General features: G+C 40.3%; 1 long non-coding RNA gene across 1 annotated transcript; it reads right to left on the minus strand.

Annotated features, from left to right (window-relative positions):
- Positions 1-1897: 1897 nt before the first annotated feature.
- On the minus strand, positions 1898-19603 carry LOC118566570. The gene is made up of 4 exons (XR_004933121.1): positions 19478-19603; positions 4742-4940; positions 2171-2269; positions 1898-1996 (listed from the first exon to the last, which is right to left on the minus strand). It is a non-coding gene; the product is annotated as an uncharacterized LOC118566570 (long non-coding RNA).
- Between the last annotated feature and the right edge of the window lie 195 nt (positions 19604-19798).

A 19798-nucleotide genomic window follows, 5' to 3' on the forward strand; every position in this document is an offset into this window, starting at 1 on the left:
AATATATTTTTTTCATGAACCGGTGATACATTTCCTCTCTACTCAGTTCAATGAGAAAACGGATCTTAATTATTAACAAACCACAGAGCAAACAATAAAACAAGCATTTAAGGGCTGACATGCAGCGCTATAAAATTGTTCACATTTTATCACCTTACAACCACACATCTCAGTTTATGTTATTTGAATTTTGTGTGACAGACCAACAAAAACTAAGACATAGTTGTGAACAGGAGGGATTCTTGGCTTTCAAAAAATCTGAACTGTGCCTTGCATTTATACTGGCAACAAATACAGCTGCCAGTCTTTAGGGGGTATGTTTCCACGTAGCTAGAGCCCAGTCTTCATTGAAAACTAATTCAAGCTCAATCAGATTGATTGATCATGTCTGAACAACAATTTTTAAGACTAACCCTTGAGTGGATTAAGGTCTGGACTTTGTCTGCGTATGCTTTAATTGAAAGCATTTTATTGTAGCTCTGGTTGCTGTCCTGTCATTTTACAACTTTTAGCATAATTAAGGGCTGTAGGTCTTTGACTCCAAATACTATTGATTCTCTACAATGGAGTCCTTTGGAAAATGTGAAATATGTGGCAAAAATGCATTAAAAAGAAAATCACAATCCATTGGTAAATACTTTATATAGTTCACAGTTTTTTGTTGTTTCTATGAAGGTTTAAAAAGCTTATTGGAACAGTATAATTTGACTTCTTGAGGATTCTTATGTTGACGGACGTGGCAAAAATGTCTGATGTATTTGTTTAAGACAGACGTGGATTACATTGACCTTTTGCTTAACAATACAAGCAGAACATGGAGCTTCAGCAGACAGACTACTGTACTTAAGATTATTGGTTTAAAAACAAAACAAGGTTGTAATACTCATATAGTTGCACAGTAGCTAAAATATCTATGGTAGCATTAATAATAATATTTGAACTTTATTGATCTCACAATGGAGAAATTCACTTCTGCATCTTAACCCATCCCCTTAGGGAGCAGTGGGCTGCCACTGTGCGGCGCCTGGGGAGCAATTGGGGGTTAAGGGTCTTGCTCAGGGACCCAGAATGGCAGCTTGTGGGAGTTGAACTCAGAACCTCTGGGACCGAAGCTCTGTGCTCTAACCACTAGGCCACCACTCCCCCTACAGTTATTAGGCAACTGTATCTTAGCTCAGCCAGCCTTAGAAAATCAGACTCTCAACATACAACAGCAGCTCCACAAAATGCAGCTACTACATGCAAAAAGCACAAATAGCCTAACAAAGGGAGATATGTCCCTAAAAAGCAACACGTGGAGCAGCTCTAATATTCACTAAGAATAAATGCAAAGTCCAATCATTTAATCTGCATCTATTTATCAAGAATGTTCAAAAGGGGACAAAAATTAATGTGCTGTACCATTTGAATCAAAGCTTTGTTGTCCATCTTATCATTTCCTATTTAATTTTTATTTTTTTCCCCCACAGTGGTAGACTTTTATCCATGCACCAGGTCAAACGTCAACTGACTGAACCGAGCAAAGACTCATTCTGTTCAAATTCAACAAGTTTGCATGAATTAAAATAATATGGTTCGGCTTTTTGGGGCAACAAGAGGGGGCTTTATAAGGGGTTCATATATACGAATAAAGGAAAATATATTGTATCTCTAACCTGGTATCTAAGGATAATTCTCCAAAGCAGAGGATTTCTAATAACCCAGATGCATTTCTTTATGTCTCTCATACACATTCCTTGCACAACAACAACCGAAACATGGAAACCGTCTGTATTGTTCAAGTGAAGCTGCACCTGGATTTTAGGCTAATTAATGCCAATAACGTTTGTTTCCATTATTATATGTCAGAATAGCTATTATTGGGACAGTTCAAAGATTGGTGAATAAGCGTGAGCCTACCATGCTGTGGTAGAGGAGGAGGGAAGAGGCTTGATGGGACGTCGGCCTTGCAGCTCTGGCTCACCAGAGGCAGAAGTATTTGCGTCACAGTCACATGCTGAAATCCAATTTTAAAAGAAAAATAATACAATCAAAATCAGTATAGCAGCAATAAAAATATCACAAAAATTAGCCCTTTACTGAAAAAAACACAAAACATCACAATTAAGGTTTATTTGGCCAAAATCAACTTCCTGTTACAGCATGAGGCAATGTTTGAACTGGCTCTGACCTGCTGGTATGAGAAGACATGGACCCGGCTGGCCAGATCTGGACTGGGAGCTGTCAGGACTCCCAGGGTCTGAAATATCTCCACTGCTTCCTTTTATTCCTGTAAGAAACAAAGCAGACTAGTAACACATCAAGTTATGTTAGACAGGCTCTTACTGTGCTGTAAAAATCAACACGCTAACCAGTATGTAATTATATAATTTGTATCTGGTAAGTAGGTACGATAGCGAGAGAAAGAAATACAGAGGAGCTCCATGAACTCAAATGTCTGAGCATTTATAGGCCCGTTTACACTACACCTAAAAACCGAGCCATGCCGAGACCAGTCCGAGCTTGAATCAGTTAACCGAGGTAAGACGGCCGTTTACACACAAGAGGTTTCTTGGTTGCTCCTCGCCTCCTAGTGGCAATCTGCGGTACTACCGCTCTCTGGAATTGAAGGCGGGACCGAGCAAATCAAAATGGCGGCACCCGTAACATTCAGGATATTATGGTTAGACAGAGTCGGCTTTTGGGACGTGGATAAGACAAACAAACGTCTAACAAGGATTTACAGACGCAGGAAACAACGACAGGCACTGAGGTTCATCACAATGCTAAGCAGAATCATCTCTGGAAACCATGTGGCACGGTAAGGAAGCTAGTATTTTTATGAATGTCTGAAATTTGTCTGAATAGAGTGTGAATCGGGACGTGCAGCCAGACACGGCGGAAAACCCGCGGACAGTCAGCTGACTGTAAGGGGATGACGCGGTCTGCTCATGCGCTCTTTATCAGAAAACCGGGCCAGAAAAAAAACAGGCCGAGACCTAGTAAGGAACTGGTCCGCAGTTAGCGCGGTCCGGTTATGTTTAGCGCGGTCCGGTTCAGTCTGCTGACTATTTACACACAAGAGTTATCTCGGTTACCGAGCTCGGACTGGTCTCGGCTCGGTTAAAAAAGTGTAGTGTAAACGGGCCTTATGATGTAGCCACTCTGGTCTAGCATCTAGGCTGATATGGCAGTTATCTGCTTTATGTCTTGTTGTTAATGAAATAATGAACCGAAATCTGCTGTTGGGATTTATTTTCATAGGAATAAAAATAAGAAAATTGAATACAGCAATCTGCGACCCATCTGAAGAACGGATAAAGAGGAGAAAGACAGGCGGGTATGAATGGTGACTCCAACATCTCCGCTAGCTAAAGAGAACTTTACCTTGCTAGCTAACTCGCACATGAAAAACCCTGTAATCTGCGTCAATACAGCAACGTAATGTGACATTTAGAGCACAGACTCAGTCCTACTTTACCGCTCCTGAGCCCAACTTTTGGAGATCTGAGGAGCATACATGTGAAGTCATTACAGTCATCAATAAACCATTTTCAGACTTAATTTAGAAATTTGTGTCCGGCTTTTCTCCATTATGAATCCAGTTCAACCATCTCTACCGAATACTCGTTAACTCTTATCGCGATTCCTTCAAACTACTTGCTGTGGCCTGTCAATCAACTGGAGGGCAGGTTTGTTGCCAGATCTGACTATGTCCTAACCTGACAGAAGCCAGATGCATGTCGCTCCGCCTAGCTCCACTCACATACATCTGGGACACCGCCATAGGAATTGCCTTTACTGAAGGCTGGGCCTTATCAAAACTCCTTGCATATGATTGGATAAGCCACTTGTCTGTCATCTTTATCGACGTGCTATTTCAACCACTCACACCGAAGCTAACCCGTGACGCTGATGATCGCGACGCAGAAAAAATTTGTTTGCGGCTCTAGTGGCACGCGTTTTATTGACAGTGAGCTGACAGGAAGAGGGGGAAGACAGGCGGCAAAGCGCCGCGGATCGGAGTTGATCCCGGGCCGACCGCGTTGAGGACTAAAGGCCTCCTAATATGGTTCGCGCTAACCGCTAACCGCTCCGGGGTGCGTCCGCGTCTGCGCGTCCGCTGGAAAACAAAAATTGCCAAATCCGGTCGGGAGAAGGGCAAAAACATTGTTCCCATCAACAAAAGCCTTCAGAGGCGTTCTCTGATGTTCTTTTAATGAAACAATATTAGGTAGATTGGACAACACGGAAGAAATAGCAGCATCAATGCTAACGCTTGCTTCCTTGACGAGCCGCCATTGCTATCAAAACAGTCTCATGTCATGGTCGCGTCTCCACTACGTCACATCTATGAAACTCCAGCCCTGCGTCCTGATTGGCCAGACCATAAAATTGGTTGGAGAAATCACTTTCAATGGGCGATGTCCCAGATGTATGTGAGTGGAGGTAGGCGGAGCAACATACGTCTGGCTTCTGTCAGGTTAACTATGTCCAGCCCTAAAAAAAAAACACATCAAATCTCAACTTCTCTTGAATTAATTTTAAAGCATAGGATCATTACACACAAAATGAAAAAACAACATACAGCTGCTCTAAAGCAAAGAAGAAACGTCACACATACAGGCTCCTAACAATCAGGGAACCAGATAACCGGCATACAACATAGAAAAATGTATTCACAGCTACACGTTCTGATTTACAAGCACAAGATATGTATGCCCACAATTGGATTATTTGTGTATATGAACGAGTTTCTCACCAGGAGGTGTGCGGAGCAAAAGTGGGGAGAACGGTAGAAGGCGAGAAACACACAGCAGCTAAGGACAGGTGGGCCCGGCTCCGGAGGGCTGCAACAGTCCCAGGCAGACGGTCAGGAGGCATCTCCCCGGGGCAGCTGTACGCGCAGCACAGAGGTAGGTCATCAGTGAAGTGCAGGAGCAGCAGCACCCCCAGGCAACCTACAAGTACATAAGAAAATAGAATGTGGTGACAAAGTGTGTCACTCATTTCATAAAGTAAAACTCATATATTGTATAGATTATTTAAAGAGACTGAAATATTTCAAGCCTTTCTGTCTTTGATGACTATCGTCTACAGGTAAAAAAAAAAAACAGAAATTAAGTGCATTAAAAAGTGGGATATTGTGAAAAAGTTAAATATTGGAAACTTGTGGTGTCATGCCCTAACCAGCCAAAACACTGGCAAAGGCAAAAATGGCCTCCCAGTCTGGGTCAGTAGGCTTCACTGCTGACCGGGCAGATCCCCAGGGGTCTCATTTCTAAAACGTGGCGTAGAATCCAAGGTAAAAGTGTAAGTACACCACAAAAAAATTAAATAAATTCAGATTCATAAAACCATGCGCACGCACACCAGCACCTTTTATAGATCACAGCTGCACCTGGATGTTTGCTCACCACGTCCCGCCTCATTTCAGCCCTTTACATGCGTACAGTCAGCCATAAATGGTCAACGCAGAGCACCTCAGGAATATTAATGTGTATTTAAATAAGCCAGGCAATCTTTGTTATATCATGGCTAACAGAAGCAAAGAAACACAGGAAGGCCTTTGTTAAATGTGTAAATCAGAGGTAAAAGCACGTATGCTGTCCACATTAAAAGAACTTGTTAAAAAGTAAACTTGATTGCTGTTTTAATCGCCATGTGTCCGCCTCAAGGAGCCGTGCTCTGTGTTGGAACTCCTGTTGTCTTTAAGGAGTCTGAGCGCTCAGATCGTCATTCTGAGGAGGGAAGGAGGAATGCTAAGGCTGGAGACAAATCCTCCCCATGGGCAGGATAAGAAGTGGACTGTTGCTCAGTGTTCTAAAGTCCTCTTTTCTGGTTAAAGTAAACGTTGCGTTTCATTTGAAAATCAAGGTCCCAGGGTCTGGAGGAAGAAAAGAGAGGAGCAGAGCCCACATTGCCTGATTTCCACCCCATAAAGAGCCCTAGGAGTATTATCAAGAGGATGATGACGAGAGACACCAGTCCTGACAATACAGAAGACCTGAAGCCGCTATGGAAGCAACCTGGGTCTCCATTACTCCTCAGCGGTGTCACAGGCCGACTGCTTCCATGCCACACCGCAGTAATTCATGCAAAAGGAGCCCAGCCCAGTATTGAATGCATAGAAGTAAACAGTTTTAACGTCTCTCCGCTGCTTTGGTGATAAATGCTCCCGTTGTCTCCGTGTCTTGGTAGCTGTGCATTTGTGCTATTTTCTTTACAATTTCAGATAACTAGGAACAGCTCTCTGAAGTACTGGTTTTGTCAACCTTAACTATTATAAAAAAAAAAATAATAATAATCAATGCTCTTTAATACACACAGAAACTACATAAAAAGAGACAACTAGAATGAAAATATGAAGGAAATTTATTTAATTATTTGTTGACAAATAAATATAAGAATATTGCAGGGAGATTAAATTTAAATGTCAAAGTTGAATTATTTTAATCAGTATACTAGGTTTTAATATCTTTAATATCTATACACCAGGGATTAATGTCTGCAACAGAATGCTAAAAAAGTGACATGTCAGCCAACTTTTTCAGCCTCTCTGCTTAATGCTGTAACAGACATTACTCTCCTAGACAAAGCAACTGAAGGAGCTAAAATACAACAGAAACACTGCACAAGTAGAAAATAAAAATCATATTGTTTATCAGTTTACTGTTTAGGACAAACAGACTTTTAAAGTCTAAATTAAGTACTGGAAATCAATGCTGCTTTCAGATTCTAAGTGGGAAAAGTAGTGAGGATATTTTTTTAAATACACATCTTATTTACCAGGTCTGGTGTTCGATTGAAAAACTAATTTAAATAAGGTTGTTTCCAATAAAAGTTAATCCGTACACTTTTCACCTAGATTTATACAAGCATTCTTCTATGAAGTCCTATTTTGTTGCTTAAATTGACTTAATTAAGTATTTCTACCCAAAGTAGACTAAAACTAAAAACGCTGCAGATAAATAAAATATGAGTAAAACTAAATTGCATGTTAGTCCAAAAAGCTGTGAGTAAAATAAATGTAATATGTACGGTCAAAATTAAAACTTTGTGAGATATTCCAAGCTTATGATGGTGTTACAACCTAGCTCCAATTTAAAGTTCTACACTTCATCTCTGACCTTATTCTCATAATTGTAGACAGGGGCCTTCAAACACAGCTTTGTATATACAGAGCTAAAATTACACACTGGTAGAGTCCATGTATTAATTAGCCAACTTGCAATTGGCTAATTAATTGGCTCCGGTTTGATTTTATTTATGGGTATCAGAAGAAAGGAGGCTGAATACCATGCATCACGTTCCCTTCTACTTCCCACTGCTTTGAGTCCTAACACAAAAAAAACATTGAGGTTTATGGTTGGAATGACGTAACGTGTGAAAAGGCTGGAAATTGCAAAGATGCAACACATTGCAGTTACATTGTCTGAGTTCATTTGTAAAAGTGAACGCTCATAGAAAAGCTTGTTAAACCTGGTTTCTCCTAAAATTGTATTTTTCTTTTTTTTACTTAAATGTCCTTTTCATTCAACATGCCAACAAATAAAACATTTCACGCTTCAGTTCAGTGACGGATCATCTCTTAGAAGTTAAAATCTGATGAACTCAGTTTCTTTCTTTCTTTTTTTTTTTTACCAAGCACAGACTGGCAGCTAAAATATGCAGTTTTTGGAAGACAAAGTTAATTTCATCCCATTTATAATGTCAATCTGCTCCTCTGGTTGGTTAATTTATGGTTTGTGCCAGCTAATTTTATGCATATCACATTGCTCCCCTGTCTGTTATCTCTGTCTAACACCCGCTCACGCTCTGCCCTCTGTCCACCAGCGGTTGAAGCCTGTGTCCAGAATTTACCTGCTTCAGTCCCTCCGGATAGCAGCCGCCATCACAACAGGACCAGCTCGCTTTCACACGCGTTTTTCGTGGACGGCTTCTTCTCGGCGAAGGCTTCTTCTGTCTTTCTGACATTTTTAAACGGGCGACTCTGTGCTGTCACACGTTGCCAGAGGTAGACTCACAGTTAATTGGAGGCAGAGGGAGTGTTAATTGGCTCCTTTATTCATAAAGGCAAAATTCTAAAGCAGCGTTTGAATGAATGGGCGCACTCATACCCATTCATTCTGTTTCCTCCTTTCATTACAGTGACCGGCTCAGATCTGGGAGGTCTCCTCTTGATTTTCTCCAGCGGACCAATCATGCCCTGCTGTGCAGTGATTGAGCTGTAAAGCTATGGAGCTTTCTTAGAAAAGAACCATAAACTAATGGTTACCCTTCTTTTTTTTTGTAATAAATGCATGTCAAGTGCTGCAACAAGCTGCAGCAACAATTAGCTGATTGTACACCTCACATGGCTCTAAATGTGGCATGAATCAGACCGAGAGAGGTGTCGTTTGGGTTTTAATGGTGTCGTTTATGGCCACGCAGAAATCTGACTTTTAATGTGCAGTCACAGATGGTGTAGTAAAAATGACTCAGCATTTGGGCCATTTACTGTAAAGCTTAAACATGCTGATGGAAAAAAATAAAATGCATTTTATGCATCGAAGGGAAATTACTGATTTAAAATCATTCATAAATTTGCTGCTTATTAAAAGCGTAAGCTGGGTTTCCTTTAATTTAATGTGTAATTCAGTTAGAAGTCATCATTATTACAAAGAAATACGCATCATGCTCTTATCTCCTATAATGGTGGCAATTCTTGTGTCAAAAGCAGCGCAGTAAAACATAATCTGTTTTTGTTGACTGCCAGCACGGCGTGTTTTTATCAACATAACTTTGCCACCATCGCAGATGAAATCTACCCTGAAAAAGCTTTTATAGGGGATGCCAGCCGCTCCATCATGACACATTTCAGGAGCATTAGAGTTTCTCTGCACATCATCACGTTACACCACAAGCAGCTGTGACACAGAACAGTACAAATCGCAACAGATTTAAACAATTTTCCCTGGGTTTTCCTGCCGATTCACAATGACACCAGGCTGCCTCAGAGTGCCTCTTTGCATTATTCACAACAGAAACAAAGAGCGTCTTTACTGATGTATTTCAGATTAAAATCTACCAAGAGTCCCAATGTGAAGCCCAAACAGTATAACCTGTTTACCTATTTTTGGTGCTGCACCGTGGGTGCAACATGTTTCTGATAAATCCTCTCTGTGTATTCGTCATCAAGCCCGATTCCTGAATCAGATGGAGAGATTAGCTTAATATCAGACACATGACGCATCAAAGACCTTGGATTTTTCACACCCAGCAACTGCAGTTTGTTAAAGAAGATGGAAGTGTGTTGCTATGAAACAGTTTCAGTAAATGTAAGAGACAATAGTCAAAGAAATGACTTTGATAAGGTTCTTTGTGCTCAACTGATAATGCTCTAGCCCATGTATGAATCAAACCTACCAAACATCGCTACAAAAAACTCAATATGATTGTTATTTTACCCCTAAAAAATTGTCATTAATAATAAGCTTAATAAAATAGTTTGTTCTGTTCTTGAGCCCGCTATATAGACTGCAATGTACAATCCCTGAAACTCCTCAGACTGAAGAAGTCTCTTGGAGGACGTTTCAACAAAGAAGAACCCGTCCAGAGGACCAACTCAAGTGGTTTTTAGTTTTTTACCCAAGTAATGTGCTTATTCCCCAAAACATAAATTGCTCTGCAATTTTTAAAGTAACACTTCACATTTAGCATATTATTGGTTGATGTTGCTTAGTTAGAAATCCATGTGAAGTACTCATAGCATTCTAAATTTTCCAAATTTTTTACGGCAACATAATTAGTCACATATTTTGCGACCAACACAAAGTAGTGCAGTGAAAGTGAAGGAAAGTCATACACATGTTTTTACTTCTAAGTGATACCCAGTGTGACTTAGTAAGCAGAGTCCACCCCATGTTAGTACGATCACAGAGATCCAAGCTGTTCTGTGCTTGAGGTTTGTCAGAGAACATTAGTGAACACGGATCATGAAGACCAAGGACCACAGCAGAACGGTCAGGGGTAAAGATGTGGAGTTTAAATTAGGACCAGGTTAGAAAACAATATTTGAAGATTAAAATAGATTAAAAAAGGAGCAATACATAGTTTCTGAAAACCTGAAGGTTTGCAAATAAAAGCTGTCTTGTTCTGGCAGGTAATAAAGAAAAAAAAACAACACATTAACTAAAGTTAAGCCAAGCAATGTTTCATTTTCTCAGGCCTTCATTTGTCTGAGGAGCATGCTTAGCACTGTTTCTTGGCAACAATTTGATGTCTGGTGTTACATCCAGAGCTGTGCAAACTCCCAGAATACTTTAGAGGTGCACATCAGTCAGACAGCTACTGTGTGCCGTGTTGTTCATCATCATTACGGCGTAGAGCTGCTCATAGGTCTGAAATACCAGACATGCAGAGCATTCCAAGAGCTTGGAGGTGGAGTTGGTGCATTGCTGTTACAGAAGTTCTATGAACTCAACCTGGATGTGTGTAGATGCTCTCTCCTCATCAAAATCGTAAGTCTCTTTATTGCGTTATTGTGTTGGTTTATCATAAAAAATCCCAATAAAATACAAAGATACAAGATATTAGAAAATATTGCGTTGGCAATAACAATAGCCACGTTTACATGGACAAAAGTAATGGGAATAAAGGGGCGATCAGAATAGAAATGTGTCATGCAAACGAGCTAATCGGAATATTGTGATTGGATTAAGCTCAATTGGAATGAAATTGTATTCTGAATGAGAGGGGTGGTTTATGCCGATTGATAATGCGATCAACATGCAGGTAAACGTTTAACAGTATCAAGTTATAACGAATGTGGCAGACTGACCCCAGTGAGCATGTGCGCCCGACCTAAACGCAACGTATTTCCGCGTTGTTGAGTGGTGGAAAGTTGTCGGTAAGAAAAACTGTTGGGGCTCCTGATACAACCTTTCATTTCGAAACACTAAAAGAGCTCAAAGTTGTTATTTATTCAGTAATAACTCAACCATAATTAGAACCTCGTGCAAATCCACCCTTGGCGCTGGAAGACAAACAAACCCGTATAATACTGCTTTGTTTGCTATTTTTTGTTGTTCAGCAAAAACGGAGGTTTCTACTTCTGTGTTTTTATTTAAGGGAAATTTTCTAACTGCGCAAGTCCGAGTGGTTCTATTCTGAAATAAGCCAGGTGCATATAAACGCACATTATGATCGGCTTACTTGATTGTGTGCCTATATAATGTGTCTATTATAGGTGGTCCAAATACCGTTCAATTCAGTCGTGACATTTTGTGCATGTAAACACAGCTATTGCAATGATATCCACAATATATGGAACCTTTTTAAGTTTTTCTTCTTTCCTCTCTCTGTCATCTGTGCTTCCATCACTCTAACGTTTTGGGAAACGTCATCTGTGTCTGGTGTGAGCATCTGCTGCCGGAATTTTACGGGACGGCAATTAGCTTGGTTCTACCACAAAAAGGAAGCATTAATTCAAACTTATAGAACAATGTTATTTGATGAAAAAAATGGCAGTCACATTGCTTTTTTCATTTTACCAACAAAAAAAAAGTCAGAATTTGTTCAAAAGGCTACATATGACATTAGCGTGAAAGCTTCTTGTTGGAATATAAATAGTCCTTTACAACATTAATAGTGCACACACTGATATTGGGCTGGGAATATATACACAATATAATGTGTAGCCTTAGTTGTAACGTGACTAAATGTGAACAGGTTTAAAAATGATTCACATTTAATAGAACATGAGAAAAGCTGAGGTGTTTTAACCATCATATGGTATACATATGACTGACTAAATCTCCAAAACAATATCCTGTATGTAAGCAAATGTAATAAAAGTAATTTATACCACATGACCAATTTTATAAACCATGGTTCATGTTCACACTGAGATATGCCTACTTCTAATAATTCAGTAATAAGGGTTATTTTGTTTTTTGTTGCTTTTTATTTATTTACATTTTAGGCAAGGCAGGTTTATTTATTTAGTGCATTTCAGTAACAAGACGATTCAAAGTCCTACCTACAATACTATTGAAGGACTTGTTAGCTCACCTAAACAATATATATTCTTAAAGGAAAGGAACGTAGCTGAACATGGTAAAGGAGGTTTGTGGGGTTGTTTTCTGCAGAGAGCAAAATCTTTTATCTAGTTTGCAGTAAGTGAGATTAGGTCCCTCAGAGGGGCAATAAACAAAATTCTAGATAACATGATGAGCTTTTTTAAAATGTACATATAGCCCATAGAACACACTATCTGTGCATAAAAGACTCCTGCAAGGATAAAAGCAAATGCCACTGGGAAAATACAAAAAGTGACACCTACACAATTAGCACTGACATTTAGTCTTTCTTTGCAAAGATTCAGCAACTAACTGCATTTTCAAAGCATGCATTTCACCCTTTATAATTTATCTCAGTCTTTAATTTGCTCCATAATTCAACCTTTTAGTTGTAAAAAACAACAAATGTTAATTTGATATTACAAAGAACAAAGCTAACTAGTGAACATACAACGAACTAATAATTCTAGGCACACCTGTGCTTCGTTCTTTATAATGCACTGTGTTGCATAAATCTACATATTGATGGAGAAAAATCATTTTCCTGAAAGTGTTATGACAATGTTTCATTCGCCTCATGATTGTTGCTAATCTTAATCAATGAAATATTTTTCAATTAAATGAGCCTAAATGAGATGGATGTGTTGGGATTGGAATCTATTCTACTCACAGGGGATGCTGTTCTCAATCTCATCAGTATTATTCCGGGGAGCCATCTGTGAACTTTACTATCCCAGCCATTAAATTTGAACATCCTCGCAGCCATCATGTTAATAAAGTACCAGGTATTAGACTGAGCCCCTGGCATTGGAGTCCACTATTAATGTTCCCACTGGGCTGGTACTATCAGCATGTGGCTGTACAGCTCTACAGCTGCTCTCATGCCATATCATTCATCATATTTAAATTAATTCACACTGCACCCTTAACTGTGGCTTGTACAAGTGAAATTATAAATGTTAAAGTTTTTTTCTTGGGGGCAACTCTACTGTAATATCTCATTATAGTGTAATAAAATGAATTTAATGTTTTGAATACACAAAGGGGGGTGAGGAAGCAGGTTGAGCTTTAAAATAATCCTTGAAAATACAAATTGTATAAAGAAGCGCTGCTTTGTAAAAGGCACCCTGGAGGGCCAGATTTTGAGTTTAATTAGGTAGACATTGTCCAGAATATATAGATTTACATGTAATTCCTTTTCAGTTTCCAATGTAATCCTCCTTCTTAACATTTCCCCACCCCAGAGTATTTTCATCTGTAAGCTTCAATTCCAACTCTGAGCGCGCTCTATTGTAGGTCCCAGATAGAGCAGAAGTTATTGTTAGTGGACACAGAAATGGGGATTTGTCTAATTTAATTAAAGCTGTTGGAGCTATCTGCAGCTTCTGCATTATATCCACACGTGTTCATGCTTACCGAGCAAAGATTTGGGTTTGTGCCTGAAATTTTCCCAACTTGAACGAGACCAGAATTGCTAATTTGTTGAATAGTAGTGCTGCACTTGCTTTAGCATCCCCACCAGAGCAAGAGTCCGAGAGTACAGTAAGAGCCGGACATTTGAACTCATGTACTCAGTCAGCCGACTGACACTACTGGAAGCCTTTCATCACCAAAGGCAATGTTCAGAGCAGCAACAGCATAGTGTCAAAATAGCTCTGAGGAGCTGCTGTGGTGAGCAAAGTGATGTCCCTGGGTTTTGGCATAAAATGAAGGTCAATTTCGAAGATCAAATTCACCGCTTTGTCAGAGATTGTCAGAAACTGTACTGCTGACGGCATTACAGGTTTGTTAGAAAAGAGCCTGGTAAAAAAAAAAAAAAAATATCACACTGGTGAAACTCGTCACCAAACAACACATTTTTCAGCCCTGGGCAACATTTAGTATTTCCTGATTTTACCAAAACCCACATATTGTTTGCATATTTAGTCTATCTATCTATCTATCTATCTATCTATCTACATATACACACACACACACACACACACACACACACACACACACACACACACACACACACACACTAGATATGTTTTGCACATATAATAGATTTGCAGGTCAGGTAACTTCTCTGCAGACAAACTGTTTTGACTTTGACCTTCAGGTTGGACCTACAGAGCACTCTTTGCCAAATCCAGCTACTAAAGAGACAGTTTCTTTCCCCAGGCTGTCACTCTGATGAACACTTAACAGCCTGAGTGTCCAGATCGATACCATGCATATTTGCACTAATTCAACTGTCTTTGTCTTCAGTAAAAACACTGTGTGCACATATTTACAAAAAATATATAACTTGTTATTTCCCTTTCTACATATTTTTAATGAACATTTCTTTATTGAAGAGTGAAGTGGAACCAAAGTAAAATACATTTTTGTGTGCCACAACTTGACAAATAAAGCTGATTCTGATTCTTTTGAAAGTAGTTGCTGCTTTCTAGAGATGTTCTGTCAAGTTTCTAATGACCCTCATTATATTTGTGCAATCTACTCTGCTTATATCACGGCATTGCTATTGGTGCTGATATTAAATCTGATAAACATTTAACAATTATTTGCTTTCAGTACAGTTCATGTGGTACATAAAGACTTATACACAGTTGTAAATCATTTTGAATATTACTGAGCTGTTCACCTCAATAATATTGACCATTAATTGGTCAATCATCCATCAGTCTTCTGTGCACTCATCCATCTGTTCATTTTCCATCCATCCATCCAGCATCATCCTCCCCCCGTGTATCTATTCATTCATCTGTCCAATCTTGCATCCACTCATCCAACCATTTGCACATCATGTGAACATTTGTTTGCCCAACTGTCTATCCGTTCATCTATCCATCGTTTTCTATCTAAAAGCTGTGGGAATGCTTTGGAAAAGTATTCATACTTTAAACAGAAGACACAGCAATAGTTTTCTGGAAATTTAAGTCTGGAAAAGTATGAAACTTTAACCTGAAAATGTGTAGGAACGCTTTGATAAAGAAAAGGATAATAGAGTGTATAAGATCTCTGCCCTCATTGTCATATCCAGCCACCATGTCTATGTAAATTCAAAAAGAAAGAGTCTTTATAAAGCAATTAAAGCTTGCTCTACTTTGTTGCTCCGCACAGTGGTCCGTCACTGCTGAATGTGACACTAATGTACAGATCTGTTGGTTGGTTGGTTTTTACATAACCCACTCCTGTACCATCAGCTGTTAGCTCTTTATGAGAGACACAGGTGTGGGTTCTGCTCATCAGGAATAAGCTATAGATTGTTTACTTTTTTTCTCAATCAGTGAATAACTTGTTTTCTGGGGAGAAATTGTGAATAATACAACTGGTATGCCTGCTAGAGGGACGCCATGGTGTAATTTACAGAGAACGAGGTTTTGGCAACAGGCCAAAGATTTGTCTGAGGGTCTGAAAAGCAAAAAGAGTCTTGATAATAATAAATGGCCTGCTATTTAAACTTCATGGAACTCCTGAGAGTATTTTAGGCATCTGGTTAAACGATGAACAATTAGTTATAAGTGTGTACTTATGTGTCAGGACAGCTATGGTTGGAAATGTTTTTTGTTTTTTTTTGCAATGATGTTATATAAAAAGTCATTTTCTATGTACTTCATATACTCAAAACATGGAACATTATAGCTGCTTGGTTCTTGACAAATAATTTTACCATTTTTTCTTCATTTCTTTTAAAGTCCCAAAACGTTCACTTTATTTCCCACCAGACTAATTTGAACTTAAGTTATAAAGGTCTAACCACCTCTTCTGATCAATTCTACTGCAAAAAAAGAACAAAAGCAAAGAAAACATTTGAACTTGACATTAAACTTTCTTTATTCCGCTAAACGCAGAGTGGTATTCAGAAAATGTGGCTGTGGAAATTCATCATCATAGTTCTTTTGAATTTGCTTTTGGTGAGGGGAGTTAATTTGTAACACAAGCAATATTTAATATATACTATCTTATGAATTCTGTTTTATAACCGGTGATAACTGCTAAAAGTAGATGGTGCAGATCACCATTTTGAGCAGAAATTGGTTCTGAAGATGAGCTTTTAACATGCTGATAACATTGCAGAAACCCAACCCATGAACCGTACTTTAATGCTTATTAATTTGTTTTCTCTGTATTTGACAAACTAAGGCTGAATAGACCCCTTGCATCTGACGTCACAGTCACGTGATCGGGGGTGCGCGCCTCCATCTTGGTGGGCAGGCTAGCCTCACAGCCCGTCTACTACATGACAAAACGGGTGATTTAGAGCGTACTTTTAGTTAGTTTATTTTTGGAATCTAAACAATGCCTACGACTTGTTGTGCTCCCGGTTGCACAAAGAGGCATTCCAAATCGTTGGATGTACGTTTCTGTCATTTACCGAAGGATGAGGAAAGAAGAAAGAATTGGATATTTTCAATGAAAAGAGCGCAGGCAGACCCTCCCAATGGACTGGGGGAGCCACCATAACACGACAGAATTTGCAGTCTACACTTCATCTCCGGTAAATACAACTTAATTCTGCTCTAGTCATTGTTCTACTTAAATAGCGGCGGAGGGGAGGTAGCGATCGCTACACGGCCCGGAGAAGCGCCCCGTGTAGTGATAGCTACCTCCCCTCCGCCGCTGTCTGTAGCAGCAACAGCGGCTTCTCCGGCCCGTGTAGCGATCGAGAAGCCGCCCGTGTAGCTTCAGACAGCGGCGGCTGTCTGAAGCTACACGGGCGGCTTCTCCGGCCCGTGTAGCGATAGCTACACGGCTACACGGGCCGGCTACACGGGCCGGAGAAGCGGCCGTGTAGCGATAGCTACCTCCCCTCCGCCGCTGTCTGAAGCAGCAGACAGCGGCGGCTCTCCGGCCCGTGTAGCGATCGTTACGCTGGCCGCTATACAGATCGCTACACGGGCCGTGTAGCGATCTGTATAGCGGCCAGCGTAACGATCGCTACACGGGCCGGAGAGCCGCTGTTGCTGCTATAGCCGCCGCTGTCTGGAGCAGCACCCGCTTCCTGCCGCTCCAGACAGCGGCGGCTCTCCGGCCAGTGTAGCGATCACCACCTCCCCTCCGCCCGCTAGTACTTCTGTGTTTACGCCGACACCCCCACCCATTTTAACAAGACAAAAACACCAAAATAATCCGTAGTGAGTGATGTTTTTTTAACCTACCGGGCGGGTCTTCCTCTTTGCTTTGTGCTGTTACACAAACATGTTTGAACATCCATCCATTTTCTGACCCGCTTAATCCTTCATGGCGTCGCGGGGGTTACTGGAGCCTTTTTCCTGATATAAAATAATTGTAGCCGTCCAGTGGTTTCATGGCTTTCGTGCTCTCTTGTCAGTACTGGCCTGCCGTGTTTATAAAGCAGCTGTGTCGCGGTATGAAACCATTGGCCAGCATTTCACAGACTCGCTCCGTCCCTTCAGGCTTTTGCTGTGTGGATCTGGCAATCTGATACCATCAACCATCAACTTACTCTTAAAACGATCTTGTGATACGTTATCTAAAGAAGAAAAATACCTGGAGAACTCGTCATTTCGTCAAATGGCGTGCCAACCAATATGGCCGCCACGCAAGGGGTTCTGGGTAACGGAGTCACGTGGTTGCAAGGGGTCTATTACGTTAACCTGACTCATGCCAGACGTATGTTGCTCCGCCTAGCTCCACTCACATCCATCTGGGACATCGCCCATTGAAAGTGATTTCTCCAACCAATTTTATGGTCTGGCCAATCAGGACGCAGGGCTGGCATTTCATAGATGTGACGTAGTGGAGACGCGACCGTGATGTGAGACTGTTTTGATAGCAATGGCGGCTCGTCGAGGAAGCAAGCGTTAACATTGGTGCTGCTATTTCTTCCGTGTTGTCCAATCTACCTAATATTGTTTCATTAAAAGAACATCAGAGAACGGCTCTGAAGGCTTTTTTTGTGGAAACGATGTTTTCGCCCTTCTCCCGATTGGATTTGGCAAGTTTTGTTTTCCGGGGCGCGTCCGCTGCAGACGCGGACGCGCCCCGGAGCGGTTAGTGTGAACCATATTAGGAGGCCTTTAGTCCTCAACGCGGTCGGCCCGGGATCGACTCCGACCCGCGGCACTTTGCCGCCTGTCTTTCCCCCTCTTCCTGTCAGCTCACTGTCAATAAAACGCGTGCCACTAGAGCCGCAAACACATAAAAAAAGTGTTTTTTCCCCTGCGTCGCTCTCATCAGCGTCACGGGTTAGCTTCGGTGTGAGTGGTTGAAATAGCACGTCGATAAAGATGACAGACAATGGCTTATCCAATCATATGCAAGAAGTTTTGATAAGGCCCAGCCTTCAATAAAGGCAATTCCTATGGCGGTGTCCCAGATGTATGTGAGTGGAGCTAGGCGGAGCGAGACATGCATCTGGCTTCTGTCAGGTTAGAATTACGTTGCCAAACGAAGGACCTGGAGTTACTAAACAGTTGCTAAACAGTCTCATTCAGGGTACTAAGCTCCTGCCCAGTTGCAAGCAAAGTGTAAGACTGGAATGACCTGGAGATTTAAAACCTTTTTCCAGACTTAAACTGTGTGAATATGGATATAAACAGCAAGCAAAAATATTCAAAGAAGTTATTGTTGGTGTGAAAGCTTAGAATTAGATGTGTGTGAGAGAGAGAGTGAAAAAATGAACAATACAACTTATGACTTTATTGAAATGTAAAATTTGTATTAATGCCTATTACCATGTCTATCTTTGTTTAAGAGGCAAAAAAAAAAATATCGGCATGGTATTTATTTAGAAATTTATTTACACATTGTGTAAACATCAGGGCGTCATGATTAGTCATTTAGCCATTATAGTCCAGAGTTTAACATTTGTCACTAGGATGTTTTCATTCCAATTCTCAAAAGTGCTTGAAAAATAACAAAATAAAAATATTTTTTGTACAAGCATGTATTTTATTAGTGTCATTTATTGCAAAATTGCATATTAAAATGCCCAAACAGGCTATTACACTTTCAGAAATAAAAGGAAAAAAACATACAATTAATTTGCAAATAATCTCGAGTTACCTATCGACATTATGTGATTAATCGAGGAAATGATCCCCCCCCCTCTGGTTTTTTTGCAAATCGCACACTGTATATATATTAGTGGCGGCTGATGAAAAAAAATCTTGGTGGGGCTGGCCAATAGATTTCCCTGCCTAACCCAGTACATGCATTTAAATTAAAAGTCGGAAAATGACTACGATTCCACAATAAGCATTTAATTAATTAAAAAAAACATTGTTCACAAAGGATTATTTTGGTGGTTTTGTCTTATTAATCCTTTTCACAGACTCATGCAAGAGGGTTTGCATGCATTGTACATGTATGTATATTACTACGAAACAAACGTTTACGTCTTGACTTAAATATGTATCCTAATTTTTTATTTATATAATGATTTAAGTAGTACAATGACTAGTGCAAAATTAAGTTGTATTTACCGGAGATGAAGTGTAGACTTCAAATTCTGTCATGGTAAGATGGCTGCCACAGTCGATTGGCATCCAGCAATCCTTTTCATTGAAATTATCCATTTCTTTCTTCTTTCTTCGTCCTCCGGTACACAAAAGAAACGTACATCCGACGATTTGGAATGCCTCTGTGTGCAACCGGGAGCACAAGTCGTAGGCATTGTTTAGATTCCAAAAATAAACTAAAAGTACGCTCTAATTCACCCGTTTTGTCACGCTGGTAAGCGAAAACAGTACTGTTTTGCCGACCACCGTTACCCGGATGTAGCGCGGATGTAGCTCGTGACGTCA

The sequence above is a fragment of the Fundulus heteroclitus genome, chromosome 17, assembly GCF_011125445.2.
Source record: "Fundulus heteroclitus isolate FHET01 chromosome 17, MU-UCD_Fhet_4.1, whole genome shotgun sequence".
Classification (NCBI taxonomy): domain Eukaryota; kingdom Metazoa; phylum Chordata; class Actinopteri; order Cyprinodontiformes; family Fundulidae; genus Fundulus; species Fundulus heteroclitus.